The sequence below is a fragment of the Botrytis sinoallii genome, assembly GCF_014898435.1.
Source record: "Botrytis sinoallii strain Bc 23 chromosome Unknown BSIN_001, whole genome shotgun sequence".
Classification (NCBI taxonomy): domain Eukaryota; kingdom Fungi; phylum Ascomycota; class Leotiomycetes; order Helotiales; family Sclerotiniaceae; genus Botrytis; species Botrytis sinoallii.
The window spans coordinates 1,837,274-1,853,377 of record NW_024066028.1 but is presented as its reverse complement, the minus strand read 5'-3'; positions in this window follow the sequence as shown (position 1 = coordinate 1,853,377).

Below are 16,104 nucleotides of genomic sequence, written 5' to 3'. Positions count from 1 at the left end.
AAAGAGTTATTAAGTAAAGAGAGATCTAGATCTTCTAGGTTTGCTAATGTATTTGAAATGGAAAGTGGTAATAAAAGTAGGGTTAGAAGATTATTTAGAACTTGATAAGAACTAAATAAATTCAAACCTGCTTTTTTCTATCCGCTTTTGATATTTTGATAACTAAAACCTTTTTTTTTTATCTTTTGAAAAAGCTATACCCAATCAGATTATTATATTCATTGTATTCCTGTTTGAGAATATATCGTACAGGACAATAGCATATCACGATGGAGGGGAATGATTGGACAATAATGGTATAAGTATAAGAATGTGTATATCTCCTCATCTACCGTTAGAACTGATCTCTTCTCGTAGAGAAGAGATCGGATTATATACTGGGTGATCTTCGGGTACCGATCACGGGAGCGGTGATCGGTCCTGCGGCCGATCCGGTTATCGTTGTTCCGCTCCGGAGTATTCTATATAATGAATACCTGATCATCACATGATCTGATCCACGTGGTCTACAACACCGTTTCCGTCACACACCCCCCAGATCGCGATGATCTGCATAAACAAACAAAGGAAATTAGCGCAGTTGCGCCTTGTTGGAGCCTCAATGTGGTCTAGATCATACAATGAAACCATCTTATCCCTACCATGGCAGGGCTTTGATGTCCATTCCCTATATGATCGGTATGAGAGTGTGATACAAAGGAAATTTTGACGCGCCCCTAGCCGTCGGTAAGTCGTTTGATTCAGGCATTATGGGGTGATATCTCTCATTTTCCACCATATTGCCTGAAAATTTTCAAAGGATCGCGGGTAGATGCTTTCTTGAAGCCTCACTTCGCTACGTATGCCTGCTGATCTGCCGTTACAAACAGAGAATACAGGTTCTGATCCTCGTATCCGCGGATGTATGCTGCAATGTCAGCATTGTTATCCGGATAGGGTAATTGAATTGATGATCATAACAATGGTGGCGTTAGGTTGCCAGAGACATTCAGGAGGTCCAGGCGATCTCTGATCAAGTGATCTTGCCCACGTGCAGGGCAGATGTGATCTATAATACACGCCCTTTCCTTCGAACTCTTCTTTCTCTAGACATCAACACCATCATGTTTTGTTTCCTTTCGAATGGATCACCCGTCTCCTGACAAACGTGGTCCTGGTCGGCCCAAAAACCCTGAAAAGACAGGGCGCCGTGGTCGGCCAAGAAAGCATCCCTCTGCTGTTCCTTCTTCTCCTTCTACTCATGATGAGTTCTCTTCTGAACCTGCATTTGAGCGTGGTTCACTTCCACCCCCAAGGTCCCCTGCTCCGGCAGCGACTAATCCTCCGGCAACACCATTGACTGCTCGTCCGAGTGGTCTTGCTACCGTTGATCCTGTCCCTGCTCCTGTGAGCCCTGCTGCTGATCGACCGTTGACTCAGCAGCCACTTCTTCCCGAAAACCTTCCTGGAAATCCCTCGATTGGTTTTCCTCAACTGCTCCCTTCTGCTCTGCCGTCGAATGATGGCCTTGCCGATCCCAACTATGCTGCCTTCCTTGCTTGGATGCATCAAGCCCGCCAACACCCTCCACTAGGAAGTGCTATTAACCCCGTATTTCCTTTTGCCCCTGTTGTTGTTACTCCCCCTGTTCCTGTTCCTGTTGCTACACAACAAGGATCTCTGCCTGTAGCCCCACTAGAAGTAGGTATTGTCATTGCCCCTGGGTTGACCACGTGCTGATTCGAAACTAGACATGGTCCGCTCGAAAGCATGCCTTGTGTGGTACTGCCCCGGGAGTTTGTCGTGACAATCCTGAATTGTGTTCCTTCTATAACTTGGAAGGAGTGATTGTTCCTGGTTCTCAAGAGGCTATTGCGATTCCCGCAGGATCAAGGGAAGGTTGCCAACTGGTCAAGATCAAGTGTGAGGATCCGGATGACTTCGGAATCCCCAATCCTCTCGATGGCCGATCTGGGTTGATCACCGCCGCGCCTGCTAAGCACCGTCCTTCTCGCGATCCGGACAGCTACTTTCGCGCTCCCTCTCCCTCGCACAACAGTCCCGATGAGCATGGGTTCTACGATCTCCGTACTTCCGATAGTGATCCCGATGACGACTTGCCTCTTGCAGATCTTCAGTACATGAGGACTGAAAGTGATCCGCCAAGGGCGTCTGCCAAAGCTCGGTCCTCACAACCTGACGAGTTCACCAAAGGGCCAGTGAACGATCGTCCGTGTCTTGGCTGCATAAAGTCCTTGGTCTCTGGGCAAACGAAGACCTCAGGTGATTGCCACAAGGATCTCGGCCGCACCAAGAGCACTCGTTGCTGGAGTTGCAAAACACACGTGTGTGAGGTCGCTTCGGATGCCATAGTCTCTGTGGGAAAACTTTGTGCCGATGCTTACAAGGCACAGGATAAAAAGGTATGTACTTACTTCCACCCCCGATCGATCATGGTGTTGATAGCCAAGCTAGAGACTGGAAAAGCTCCGCGGAACCCTTCGAGAGCTCCTAGCAGAGTCTGAGGCTCGCAAGTCTGCTAATCGTAAAGCCACCACGATCGATCTCACGAGAAAGGACTCTTCCACCAAGAAGCATGTTCCTAAGGATTCGGTTCCGAAGACTTCTGTGGACAAAGATAAGTCGCTAGCCCTCGTTCGACGTCTTGAGAACGAGGCTCGTGAAGCGAAGAGGCTTGCCGAGGACAAGCAGCGCGAACTCGATCTGCTCTTGGAAAAGGAAAAGGCCAGGAAGCGTGCCGGGTCAACTGGAAGAGTTCAATCTCCGGCCAAGAGGAAGAGATGAATGTATTTTTAGCTGGCCTCTTAATTTAACTCTTTGATCCGCGCACTGATATCCTGTAGATTGAGCATTGATCGAAAGCGCTCGAACTTCTGTCGAGACAGATTCTTGGTTAATCCGTCTGCTGTCATATCGGCAGTGGGTAAGTAGGTGACATTGAAACTTCTTTTGGCGTATTCTTGACGTAACCACATATTCTGTATATCAACATGCCTGAGTTTAGTAGTGATCCGTTCGTTTTCCCCGACTACTAGGCGTATTGATTGTGCGTTATCACAGAAAATGGTTACTGGTTCTTGAACCATAAGATCGATCTCTTTCAAAAGACGTAGAGTGGCCATTGTTTCTTTTGCTGTTCGTTCCACACCTAACAATTCTGCTTCGGTTGTAGAAGTGGTCACAGTAGATTGACGTGATGCTTTCCAAGAAACTGGTCCCCCGAAGAGTGACATGACATACCCTTGAGATGATCTTCTGGTTTCCTTGTCGTCTGCGAACGATGCGTCTGAGAATACTAGAAGTTGAGGGATTGGCTGGGAACTGTATTCTATGGATAAAAAGCGAGTGTTCCATAAATACATGATACAATGATCAACAGCTTTCATATGATCAGGAGATGGATTGGTAAGGAAATGACTTAGCTGAGAGGCTGCAAATGCAATATCAAGGCGGATTGTGATTGCTGTGTACAGTACTGATCCTACCTTTTCTTGGTATTCCTTGATTACTGATATGACAGCTGTTCCATCAAACTTGACAAATTCGATGATTGGCAGCGGTGTACATGCACTACCTCTATTGAGCTTAAATTTCTTAGCGATCTTCTCAATATAGGTGTCGTGTGCTAGCCAAAGTTTCTTTGCAGATCTGTCTCTCAGAACTCTGATCCCCAGAAACCACTTAGTATCACCTAGATCCTTGAGCTCGTAAGCTGACTTGATCTGATCAGTGATCTTCGCAGCACTAGGTTCGTTGTTCTTATGATATATGACCTGGAAGTCATCGACGAAGAAGAGAATTAGCACGGTGTGCTCCTTGTTGAAATAAATGCACGGTTCTTCTGTGCATCCGATCATTCCAATTGATCTCAGGGTTGATGTGAAATCCTTAAACCAGATGGATGGTGAATCACGGAGCCCATACAAAGCTCTATCAATGATCACATCCTTTCCTGGTTTCTTGAATCCATCAGGTAGTAAGCATACTACAGGATTGCCAGTTGGATCGCGCCGTGCGTTCACAAAGCGTTAACTACATCGTATTGCTTGGTCTCAAGATCATACTTCGCAACTAGAGACATTACGATACGAAACGATTGACTCGCAAGTGTCGCTGCATATGTGCTCTCGATTGTAGTTTTCTCCTGTAGATCTCCCCTTACTACAAGACGTGATCGGCATCGAGTGATAAAGCCCTGATCATCACTTTTGTAGTTGAATACCCAAACCAGTGGAATAGGTTTGGTAGACTCTGATCCAGAGTCTATTTCACGCCACGTTTCCCTTGAACGCAGGTTATCGATCTCCTTTTGACAATCAGCCTTGAACCACGGTCCTAGGATGTGCTTGTCAAGCTGTTGATATCGACTTGGGCATTTGGGCGCTTGAGAGAGGTGAATACGTGGATTATCTTCTGAGTTTGGAATCATTGGATCGGATGGCTGAACGTTCTTCGTTGCAACCGCTGCGGCGATCACATTATGCATTGTTATGAAGAAGTGTTTCTTCTCTTGGTCCTTGATCTCCTCGAGATTAGGCCAAAAGGTAGAATGGAAATCATATAGGGATTTGTGCATCCGACTATGATTTCCAGGATTGATCCTTGAGCGGGCGAACTCAGAAATGTTGGTATAGAATATACCATTCCGCCTGCGTCTCTTCCGAGGAGGACTCAATCGTGCTTGGTCTAGCTGATCATCTGTGAATGACTGATATTGAGATGGGTCCAGGTTAACTTTAGGAATCTCTATCATCATGTTGCGAGCTCTCTTTCGGAGATGATCGTCCTGAAAGATTGAAACTTCTTTTGACTGCTCGATTGCTTTCTGACTAGATGATCGCTCTGGCGACTCAAGCTCCTCTATAGTGTATTCCGGGTTTGGATTCCAGTCTACTGCCTTTCGAGAAGGCCCTGCACGGTGTCGGGTGTGGGGTGAATGATCAGCCAATGGAGAGCCAGGGTCACTTTCATACTCCGCTCTGAGTACTACGGTCGGAACCCCTGTGTCCTCTGCGTCCATTGCCTCCAAACTATCATCACCTTCTTCGACGAAACTCCCAGGATCAGGTACCGTTACCTCCTGTTCCTGAGCAGCTAAATTCACGGGCTCGCTATGTCCTATCCGCACTTGGGCGTTGTAATCCGTAGGAGTAGCAAAAGCCGGTCTTCCATCCACATCTCCTGGCGTCGGAGCAATATGTGGCCATGGGTCCCCACCATCTCCTGGCGCCGGAGAGCTGTCTGGTGGTCCGGGGGACAGTCGGATGAACTTCCCTTCGCTCAGTGTCTCGCCCACTCTCTGCTTTCCACCCCCCAGATGATCACCTTCTTCAGAGTTCTCAGAGTGTGAAGAAGATGATTGATCATCTGAAGTGCGCGCGGTGAATGAGTCTAGGGACGATAGCTGGCCTGCCAATACGGTAAAGGTGTCTGTGTCGTTATCATCGTTTTCGATGAGGGTTCCATCCATATCTACATGATTAGTAATATCCAACAGTCTAGCTGATCGCCTCAGCTGATTCGCGGGCATGGCGTTAACCTGTTGGCTAAAGTAATCCTGTTTATAGGTAAACGTTTCATCAAAAACGACATTCCGAGAGACAATAACCCGATCGAGCGTTGGTATCCAGATGCGGTAGATCCGTGTGCCAGGGATATACCCAACTAAATACCCAACGTGTGCTCGAGGATTCGTCTTATACCATTTTATTAGTGCTCCAGCCTCGCGTTCCTTGTCCAAGGGGTACGCTCGGCATCCATATCTGTAAGTTGAACTCCAGTCAGGCCGAAGATCATCAGTAATCTTGGTAGTGAGCGACGGATCACCTTCTTTCAGGTACGATCGGAACCACTCATCTAACACTTGATTCGGTGACTTGAATGATCTCGCCTTCAGGGGACTAATGTTATAGAGGTAGGTAGCGGCCATTATAGCCTCTGCCCAGAGCTTGGTTGGCAACCCTGCGGATAACCGCATTTTGATTTGCTTGGTTACCAACTCTTGCCCCGCTCGCTCAGCTCCTCCATTAGTCTCGTGAGTATGGCTAGGGGAGAGCTCAAGCTCGATTCCCTCAGTCTCAATCCATTTTTCAAACGCTGTGTAACCCATGATTCCGATGACAGAGGTGTCGTTGTCCTGCTTGATCACCACAATCGAAAGTCCGTACTTCCTGTGAACCCAGGCAAAGTAACTCTGGATGATCAGGAACACCTCATCATGGGTCCTTCTTACCAAGAAGTAGCTAAACAGCTTTCCGCTATACATTTCTTTAATAACCAACAGCCATGTTGCTCCGTTGAGTGCACGAGGGAAGTCAAACAAGTCCCATTGTATCTTATAGAAAGGTCTGGGTGGTTGACGATCACTAGGTGCTCTGGAGATCACCTGTTTTGCGTGTGTACGTGCACAATCAGAGCATTCTTGTCTCAGAGGGCCTTTGATCCTTACTCCTCTCGCAGCAAATACCAGGTGTTCAAGCGCTTCCTTTCCAAGATGTCCCGCTCTCTCGTGCCATAATTCTGCTTGATCCTTCCTTGGGATTGGGGTGTCCCTTGATCGTCTAAAGGATTTGTTGATCTTACGAGAAGCAGTAGGACACATGAGATTACAATTTGAGATTGGAATAGGAGAATAAGAGGAACAAGGCTTCATTTCTAAGAATACGAGGTTGCTGTGTCTAATACACTGTGCACATACCTCACTCTCCATCATGTCCCCAAAGCGTAGAGTAGCATCGAAACCACTAAACCATAAACCTAGTTTAAACAATCGTGCCTCGGAAACAATATTGACGTGGAAACCAGGAATCAGGGCGACGTCTGTGAGGATCAGATCCTTACCATTAAGAATGCCTCTCATCGTTCTCTGGCCTCTTCCGACAACTTGGTAGGATGCTAGTCCTGAGTCCACCTGATCATCCTCGGAGGATTGATAGTATGATTGGTTATCCAAAAGAGATATATCGTTGACAACATGCAATGCTCCACAGCTATCAAGGAGGGTAGAGTCATAGAATTCAAACTCTGGTCTTGAAGTCGAGTTGGTTGCGAACACCTTCAGCATGGTAACACCTATGAATTTGTCTGGCATTCTGGCAATAGGTGGAGTGGTATCATAAGATGATCCTTTCATCCATCCCTTGCTCCTGAAAGTGCTGTGAAGGTGCTTCCACTCGTTCATGATCCTTTGCCTGATCTCCTTGATCTGATCTGCGGAGAGAGTTGTACTTGGGTGATCAACACATTTCCCGGTCAAAGCAATTTCCACCTTGCTACAATCCTCAGGATCCCATTTGTGAAAGTTGCGCCTTTGTCTATCTTTCTTAGACATGCAAGGACATTTTGCTTTCCCAATGTTCTTGTCAGAGTGGGAACCCTTGGATTGATCTTGTGAAATTCCTTTGGACGGAACAGGTGGTTTGGGCTGCTCGATAGCATAGATTCCTTTTGCCTTAGGTAATGCAGCATCGCGGCTCACAATACCCCCGAATATCGTAGCTACCTGTTGAAGCGTCTGACATTCTTGGCCTAAGTGAATCTTTTCATCGATCTCATCGATTTTGCGTTGAGCCCACGAAGGTGCCATCCTGATCCCAACAGCGTTGAGGAAAGTGCGGGTGGCTAATGGTCCATGAGTGTCTGGAAGTCTGTATGCGGATGCCTTTGAGTAGGCAATGCCCCAATCCCGAAACCATTTGACCGGATCAGTTCGTCCACTGGATGCCTGAGCAATCAGCGCACGGTATTCGGACTGAACGATCATTTCAATGACTTGGTGGGATGGTGCCAGTTTGTTACGGAGCGAGAGGACCACCTTATGAAGTGGCTGAGCCTTTGATCCCTTGTTTGAGAAGGACAGTTCCATGAGATGAGCTGGATCAACGGTTGATTGGATCCATTCATAGACTTGTCGATAGGATTTGTGCTTGTCATCATATGTCATTTTCTCATTACGATATGACCTATCAAGAGCAGTAAACAAGGGAATTACATCGACGACGGATGTAGGTGCAGGCTCAGATGGTGGCGGAGGAGCAACTGGGTGATCAGTTGATTCCTTCATTTCTGTATCCCCATCTTCGCTTTTCCGTTCAGGGTACTTGGCATGGTATTCAACGAGCTCTGCCTCATAGGCGTGCCGCTTGGCCCTGTCCTGTTCCTGTCGAGTGCTCTCGAGAGTTGGAGGAACAGGTGGAGCTGCGGTCAGCCAATCGATCACTTCGAATGATGATTCTAAGGAGAGAGAGGCTAAAGGATTTGTCTTTGATAGAAGTTCAGGATCAATCTTATCCCAAATATCTTCTAGCTGACATTTAACCCTAAGAGCATCGTACCAGGCTGGCCAATCCGATTGGGTGGTAAGATATACCGACGGATGTGTATGTTGCGTTGACATGATTGATCCGGGTATTTGGACAGTGAAAATTTGGATTTTCAGATATGGATCGTGATATGCCCACTCTTGATCACAAGAGTGGTCTATGGCAAGATAGCTGTATTTAAACGCGAACCGGGCTCATAACTATCGTACAGGACAATAGCATATCACGATGGAGGGGAATGATTGGACAATAATGGTATAAGTATAAGAATGTGTATATCTCCTCATCTACCGTTAGAACTGATCTCTTCTCGTAGAGAAGAGATCGGATTATATACTGGGTGATCTTCGGGTACCGATCACGGGAGCGGTGATCGGTCCTGCGGCCGATCCGGTTATCGTTGTTCCGCTCCGGAGTATTCTATATAATGAATACCTGATCATCACATGATCTGATCCACGTGGTCTACAACACCGTTTCCGTCACAGAATATCAATCAATCTTTTGAACATAATATCACTTTATTGATCTATATACTTCAATATTCAATAACTGAAGTAGATATAAGTAATGAGATAATAGAATAAGAAGATCAATTTCCTTTTCAATACAGAAAGCAATCAAACTTCCTGTAATATAACTAGAATGACTATTTATAATCAATAATCGAGACTAATCTCCTAATATTTTTCGAGATTCTGGCTCAAAAACCTTATATATCCATTCAAAGCCATAACTATTAGAAGTCCACCCACTATTGTTTGTTGAGAAATACCAATTTGAAAAAGTGTTAGTTAGAATTCATACAATATTGATATTCTAAACCTTGAAAATAATTATAGAAGGTAAAGAACCTCTATTTACATTCATACATTCCAATATAGTTATTCATTCTTGCCTTCCTATTGTAATCTTCCAATTCAATTTGAAAATAGAATCCATAATTATATATATTGATTTTATTTCTTCAACTATATATTCTATCTTATTTATATTATATATATTCTTGAGTTTATAATGTTGTTCTTCGATTCGTATTTGAAATATTGAAAACCATGCTGAAATTGTTTCAAATATAGCTTCTTTATATCTTATAGATTCCAATTTACATTATAATTTTTTTTATTTTTTTTTTTTTTTTATTTTTTTTTTTTTATTTTTACAAAGAACATTGTACAGTGTCCCCAGCGCTTTTCAACATATTATAACAAATCATATTGAAGGAATCTTACAATACCATGATACCGTCAATGTGCGGTCGTGAGCGACCTGTCGCGCCGCCGAGCGCGTCGGGTCGCGACCCAATCGCTCCAACGACGACGACGACGACCACATCGACAACTGAAGCGAGTGGAGATGACAACACACGGTCTATCTACAAAGCAATAACCGATCAATTCTATAAGGAGGACGGAAAGCGACGAGTAACCCTAAAGATCGCGAGCGCGATCGACGCGTGCATTAAAACCCTGAGCAAGACGGAACTGAGCCACGCCGACGCGCTGAGGTCTGCGTGCATCGATGGCATGATCAAGACTATAAGACAAGCCGGGCCTACACAGAGAACCCCTACACCAATCACAAGAGCAACCCCAGAGGGAACTGCTAAATCCTATACTGATGTGCTCAAGACTGGGGGGGCGCCTCAGGCACCGAAGGGCGCCAAGGCGAGCACGCCCAAAACGACGGAGACGATACAGGAGCGCGAACGACGGGAGCGAAACAGCTGTACGATCCTTATAAAGATGGGAAGTGGGCAACAGATGATCGCCAATAACCCCTTCGAACTGCGACTGAAGATTATAGAAGCAGTTCCTGGATTAAGGCTCGAACTGATCCCCTCGCTCCATCGCAACAGGACGGGGTGGACCCTGGGATGCAAGACGCCAGAGGAATGCAAGAACCTCTTGCGAGACGAAAATCGCATACGGCTGATCACTGCGCTTGGTGTGGATGATGTTCAAGTCGCGGAGACCTGGTACAACTATATTGTGCCTCAGGTCCCTTACAACACGCTGGGTGCGCTCACAACACTCCCAGACACAATTATCCGAGAAGAGATCAAGGCGCAGGCAGGAGAGGAATCAATGCAATACAGAGTCTCTAAGTATGGGGTGAACCCTTTTACAGGGAGGGCCAACTGGATTGTTAGTTTCAAGAAGACAGTAAAACCATTCCGGCTATTTAATGTCAGTGAATACTCGAAGCCCCTTGATAGATCGCGACGCCCTCAACCACAACAGTACTCCAACGGGTGCTAGCTATACTGTAATCTGTATGTGTGTTATCGCCCGGCTCGTTGCTTTAGGTGCAGCGAACTGATTGCTAAATATATTGACGGAAAGATCCATGAGCAATGCCAAAACGATGCTCAATGTGCGGGATGTCTAGGACCTTTCCGATCCGTGTACAGTAATTACCCTGCGGCACCACGATCAGTCAATGGAAAACTGATCAGGCTTATTTACCGACAAGTGAGAGAAGTCAGGATTGCTGGCTGAAGGGAGACTCAGGAAGTATGTAAGGGAAAGGTACCTGCTCCAATGCCAGCCAAACAGCCTTAAGTGGTCATTCCCAGACCCCCTGTACCGGGGGCCTGCATTACTGTCTACGAGAACGAATGGCAACTGGTGGACCGATTATTCAAACAGGCTCGATCAGAGAAGGGCCTCTTCAACAGTTCGATTTACACTCCGGGCTGTAATTCTTCGCGTTGTGTTAATAAAGGGGTAAATTATAATATAGTAGTTATAGCTGAAAAAGCCTTTTTATTTCTCAACTCTAAAATGAGTGAGGGGAGTGAATCAAACGCTGACGAAGTTACTACCACCCCTATATAAGTCGCACAACCAGTGCGAACTCAATAGGGGGAAGGGGGCTCACAATTGTGTGGGCAAATGTGGGGTGCGGATACTCCAATCATATTATCTTCCTATAGGTCACTGGAGAAACTGATATGGATATCATTTGTATCCAAGAACCCCGATTGTATGATAACTTGGCAATTCAAAATCATGTTGTATATGATCGATACCAGCCGATCGACACTTGGGGAGTGGCTGATGGCCCTGAGTATGGGTCACGAGTGATTACTTATGTACGAAAAGGAGGCAACTTGAAGGTCAGACAAATGAGGCAGACCGGAAGCAGGGATCTACTTTGGATCAATGTTAACGGGTACTCGATCCTCAATGCTTACCGCGCCCCGCTTGATTTGCTGACAATAGAATATATATTCGGATTAGAGATCACCCTAGGGACTGGTACGGTCATCGGAGGTGACTTCAATGCTAAGTATGATCTATGGGAACCCGGAGTAGCAACTGCTAACCAAGGTGATATGTTTGTACAATGGGCTGTTGAACAGGGAATGGAGTATATCGGGACTCCTGGTGTTCCTACGCATGCGAGGGGATATGTTCTGGATCTGACCTTTTTCAACCTGATCACCGCTACGACGGTGATTGATGATGATCTGTATAGCGGTTCCGATCACGCCACTCAAATCACTATCATTTTGGACAGAGGAATCTCTGAATACGAGCAAGCGCACATCCGGATACGCGATTCAGATTTACCTTGCCTGGTAGGTATAATGGCCAACCGCTTAGCGAACCTCCAGAACCCGGACCTCCGATCTACCTACGATGTCGACAGACTGATCGCCAGACTTACAAGCGCATTGAGTGCTTCTGTAGTAGTTGTGGGGCAGAAAGGCTGCAAACCCTACTGATCATCCCTGTGGTGGACCGATGAGTGTAAGGAGGCATACCGAATATACACACAAGCCAGGAGAACTGGAACTGCAGACGGAATGGCAACTGCTCAGCAGGACCTATAGAGGGTCGTGCGAGCATCGAAACGAGCCTATTGGACTAAGCGCTTGGACGATGTACAGGACGATCAGGAACTATACAAAGTCATGAATTGGCACAAGCTGACTCCAGAAGCAGGCCTCAAGGCCTTTCCTCTGGTGATCGAAGGCCAGGAGATCACTGATACCAGGGAAAAAGCCGAAGCACTCTTTACAACGGTACTCGACCGCTTCAAAGCATCGGACGATCTACAGCACGACCCTCTACAGGAACAGGGCTGCCAGACGACCCTACCATGGAAAAGAACGATCACCGCGGAGGAAGTGGAAAAACATGTAATAGGAGTCAGGAGCACGTTACCCGGAGTCGATCAGGCAACCGTCCGCCTCCTCAAGGCGTGCTGGCCTAGTACGAAGAGTGTAATACATGAGATTTTCGCGGTCTGCCTTAGGCTCAGCTATTACCCTAACGAGTAGAAACTCGCTGAAGTAGTTATACTGCCCAAGGTGGTAAGAAGGACAGGACGTCCCCGAGATCGTGGAGGCCGATTGCATTGATATCGTGTATTGGAAAAGGACTAGAAAGGTACATCGCCAGTCAAATTGCATGGACGGCCATGAGATACAACGTTATCAGCCCTCAGCATTGCGGAGCGCTGCCGAAAAGAGCCGGTATTGATCTCACAGCTGCCTTCACTCATGATGCTGAGCTTGCTTTAGCAGCTGGCAAAGTGGTCACACTAGTAACAATGGATGTACAAGGCGCCTATGATGCACTCCTTAAAAGACGGCTTCTACAATGTATGAAGAAGCAGGGTTGGCCTATGGCGCTCTTGCGACTCGTTGATTCATTCCTGATTGGGAGACGTGTGCGTGTAAGGCTTGAGGGGATCACAACACAGGATTTCCTGGTCGCATGCGGTACCCCTCAGGGATCGCTACTCTCCCCTATCCTGTATACCCTCTACCTTGCTGAGCTTCTCAATCAAGATAGAGCACAGCGTTTCGGATATGCTGACGATATAGCTATATATTATATATCTAAGGACCTATTCACGAATACATGTATGCTCCGCCGAACCGTTCGACGCATCCTACGATGGGGAGATCAGAATAAGGTCTTTTTCGCTTCGGAAAAGTTTGAGCTACTTCACATATCGAGGAAACATGAAATTGCAAACCCGGCTATGAGGATAAGTCGGGATCTAGTCATTACGCCAACCCTTTTAGGGCTCACTAACGGAGCACAACCAACCTTATGCTGGCTTGGCGTCTTTTTTGATCGGCACCTAATGTTTTTATAGTATATCAAAACGCACACCGCGAAAGCTATGTGTGTTGTATTCTATATCTGATTAATAGCTTATACAGCCCACGGATTATCTGTAGCCTGCTTGCGAAAAGCAATCATTACCTGTATACTCCCTATCGCCCTCTTCGGCTTTGAAGTATGGTTCGATGGGCTATACAAACAACACCCAAATGCAGACTATGTTCCGGTCGGCACCGGGATCAAGAAATATGTCGATCTAGTTAGTAAGACGATTTACAATGTGGCACGGGGAGCTTTACCCGTTTACAAAACGATCCCAACGACCACATTCCTTGTAAAAGTTGGTCTCCTAGTTGGAATTGTTGCACTAAAGCAAGCCAGATTGAGGTTTGTGTTTTGGCTTCAGATAGTGGATACATAATACCTATTTATAAACCGATTGAAGCTGTGCATCAGGAAGAGAGGACGAGGTACAGGTACTCTGAAAGGTTCTAATACAAAACTGCAAAGAATGGGACAGGCGATCCCTGCCACCGAGCGCCCCAGACTCTTACGGCCTCACTTCTCTCCCGAATGCCGTATCAATCCAACAAATAATATAAACAAAGAGAACGCCACGAAAGCATTCAAGGAATAGTGGGACTTAATCCTTCAAGAAGATTACTCTATGTTTTCAAACGGGTTTAAACAATACAACGAATACGGTTACCGCGTAGGGTACGGCTTTGTAATCTACCGCGATAAGTAACAGATCGATAGCGGTTACAGCCATATACACAAACAGTTGTATGTTTTTGATACTGAGGCGATCGGCGTGTGGCGGGGACTAGAATGCCTCCTGAGCATCATTGATCGCCCCTACCAAGAACGAATATAGTTATACATTGATAGCACCTCAGTAATCTGGGGAATGCGAGGAAACGCTGCTACCTCCTCTCAATGGGCATACCACAAATGCCATCAAGCAATGCAACACTACGATATTGTAATCAAGTGGTTCCCTGGGCATACTGAGATTGAGGGCAACGAGGCAGCCAATTGCCTTGCTGATTAGGGTACGGCTGGGCTGCTTGACCCTGGCTTATTCTGTTTTCTCACAGTCAGTAGCTCCCGTTTTGTCCTACGTGCCAAATGTCGGCGTTCCGAGAGTAGATGGTGGAAGGAAAAAAGGGGTCTAATCTCCGAAATGTACAATGCATGGAAACCGGTATATAATATCTTGGAACTGGAAAGCCTCAAGTTCCCTTGCGGGGTACTATACAGACTTATAGCAATACGAACCGGATACAATGACTTTGTAGTTTATTATATCAGATTCAATTACGAAAATAGTATGAATACTTGTATATGCGGGATTGAGAAAAGCCCATTGTATTTCTTTCAATGTTCAATCAATAATCAGATGTGCGGCGATTGGCCGCTTGCATTAAATCGATTTCGATCCGAATGGGATGCAATAGTATATGTCAATCGCATCCTGCGAACACAATATAGTTTTATTGACCTTCTCGCTAGATCCAGATTCTATACTAGGATATGCTCAAACTACGCGAAACTACGCGAATTCCAACTTGCTCCAATACCCCGAGGATGAGCTCTCCACCCCAATCAACCTAAGACCCGCACCGAACAGCCATAAGCGCTCCGAGCGCTCTCCCGATCGATAGCGATCGACCTGATCATCCGCCGACACCCGGATGGCATACGAAACAAGGCCCTCTGAAACAGGACCACAAACCCTTAGACAGAACAGCCGCAGGATCACCATGAGCAGTACTGAGCGGGGGAATACCAGAGGCAACAAGCCCCTGATTAGCTAACATTACACTACTATGAGCGGCTGGAACGCTAGCGGCCCGTAGGCCCGCTCCTTAGTACGTCTAGAATACCCCTTGGGAGGTCAGATATTAGACGTTAATCACTATAAATAAATAAATAAAATAAATAGATTCCAATTTACGAGAATAGATTCCTTTAAGTTTAGAATATCAATCTAAAAACCTATAGATTTATTATTGATCTATATAATTTAATTAAAAGAATAAAGGAATAGATAATAATACGAAAATGACATATTGATTTAGAATTTCTTGAGCCATTTCTTTCAACAATCCAGGAATTACTGTCACGGATCGCACCCAATCGCAGCTGCGATCGCTCACGTGCGCGTTTGCGCACGTGCACGATCACGTGTATATAGCTAGTATATAGGAGTGCTCTACGAGCGCTTTGCTCTCGATTCTGTAGTTGTAGATTCTAAGGATAAATTGTATCCTGCTCTTGTAGTTCTTTTAAGGCAAAGTATTATATTATCTACAACTCACTATATAATTACACGGCCATCTGATGGCCAATCAAATAATACCTTATAACTATAATACCTTTTTGAGTATATCGAGGATGTTCGATATTATTTATAGGAAGAGGGCTGATTTCGAATAAATCTACTTGATGGAAGATAACAAACCCTTAATATATAAAGTTATAAGTATTATTATCATATTCGATCTATTTATCTCAAAGGGATTTTATTACTTTTCCCTTTTTGCTAGCCGAGTATTTCTAGCCGACGATAGTCAATCTCAATGGAGCGATGGTTACAGTCCTTATGATTCTAATATAAATATTGGTAAACGTGGAAAGGGTAAACAGTCTGGAAACGACTCCTTGATCGAGGTATTAACTCTCGAGGGTAG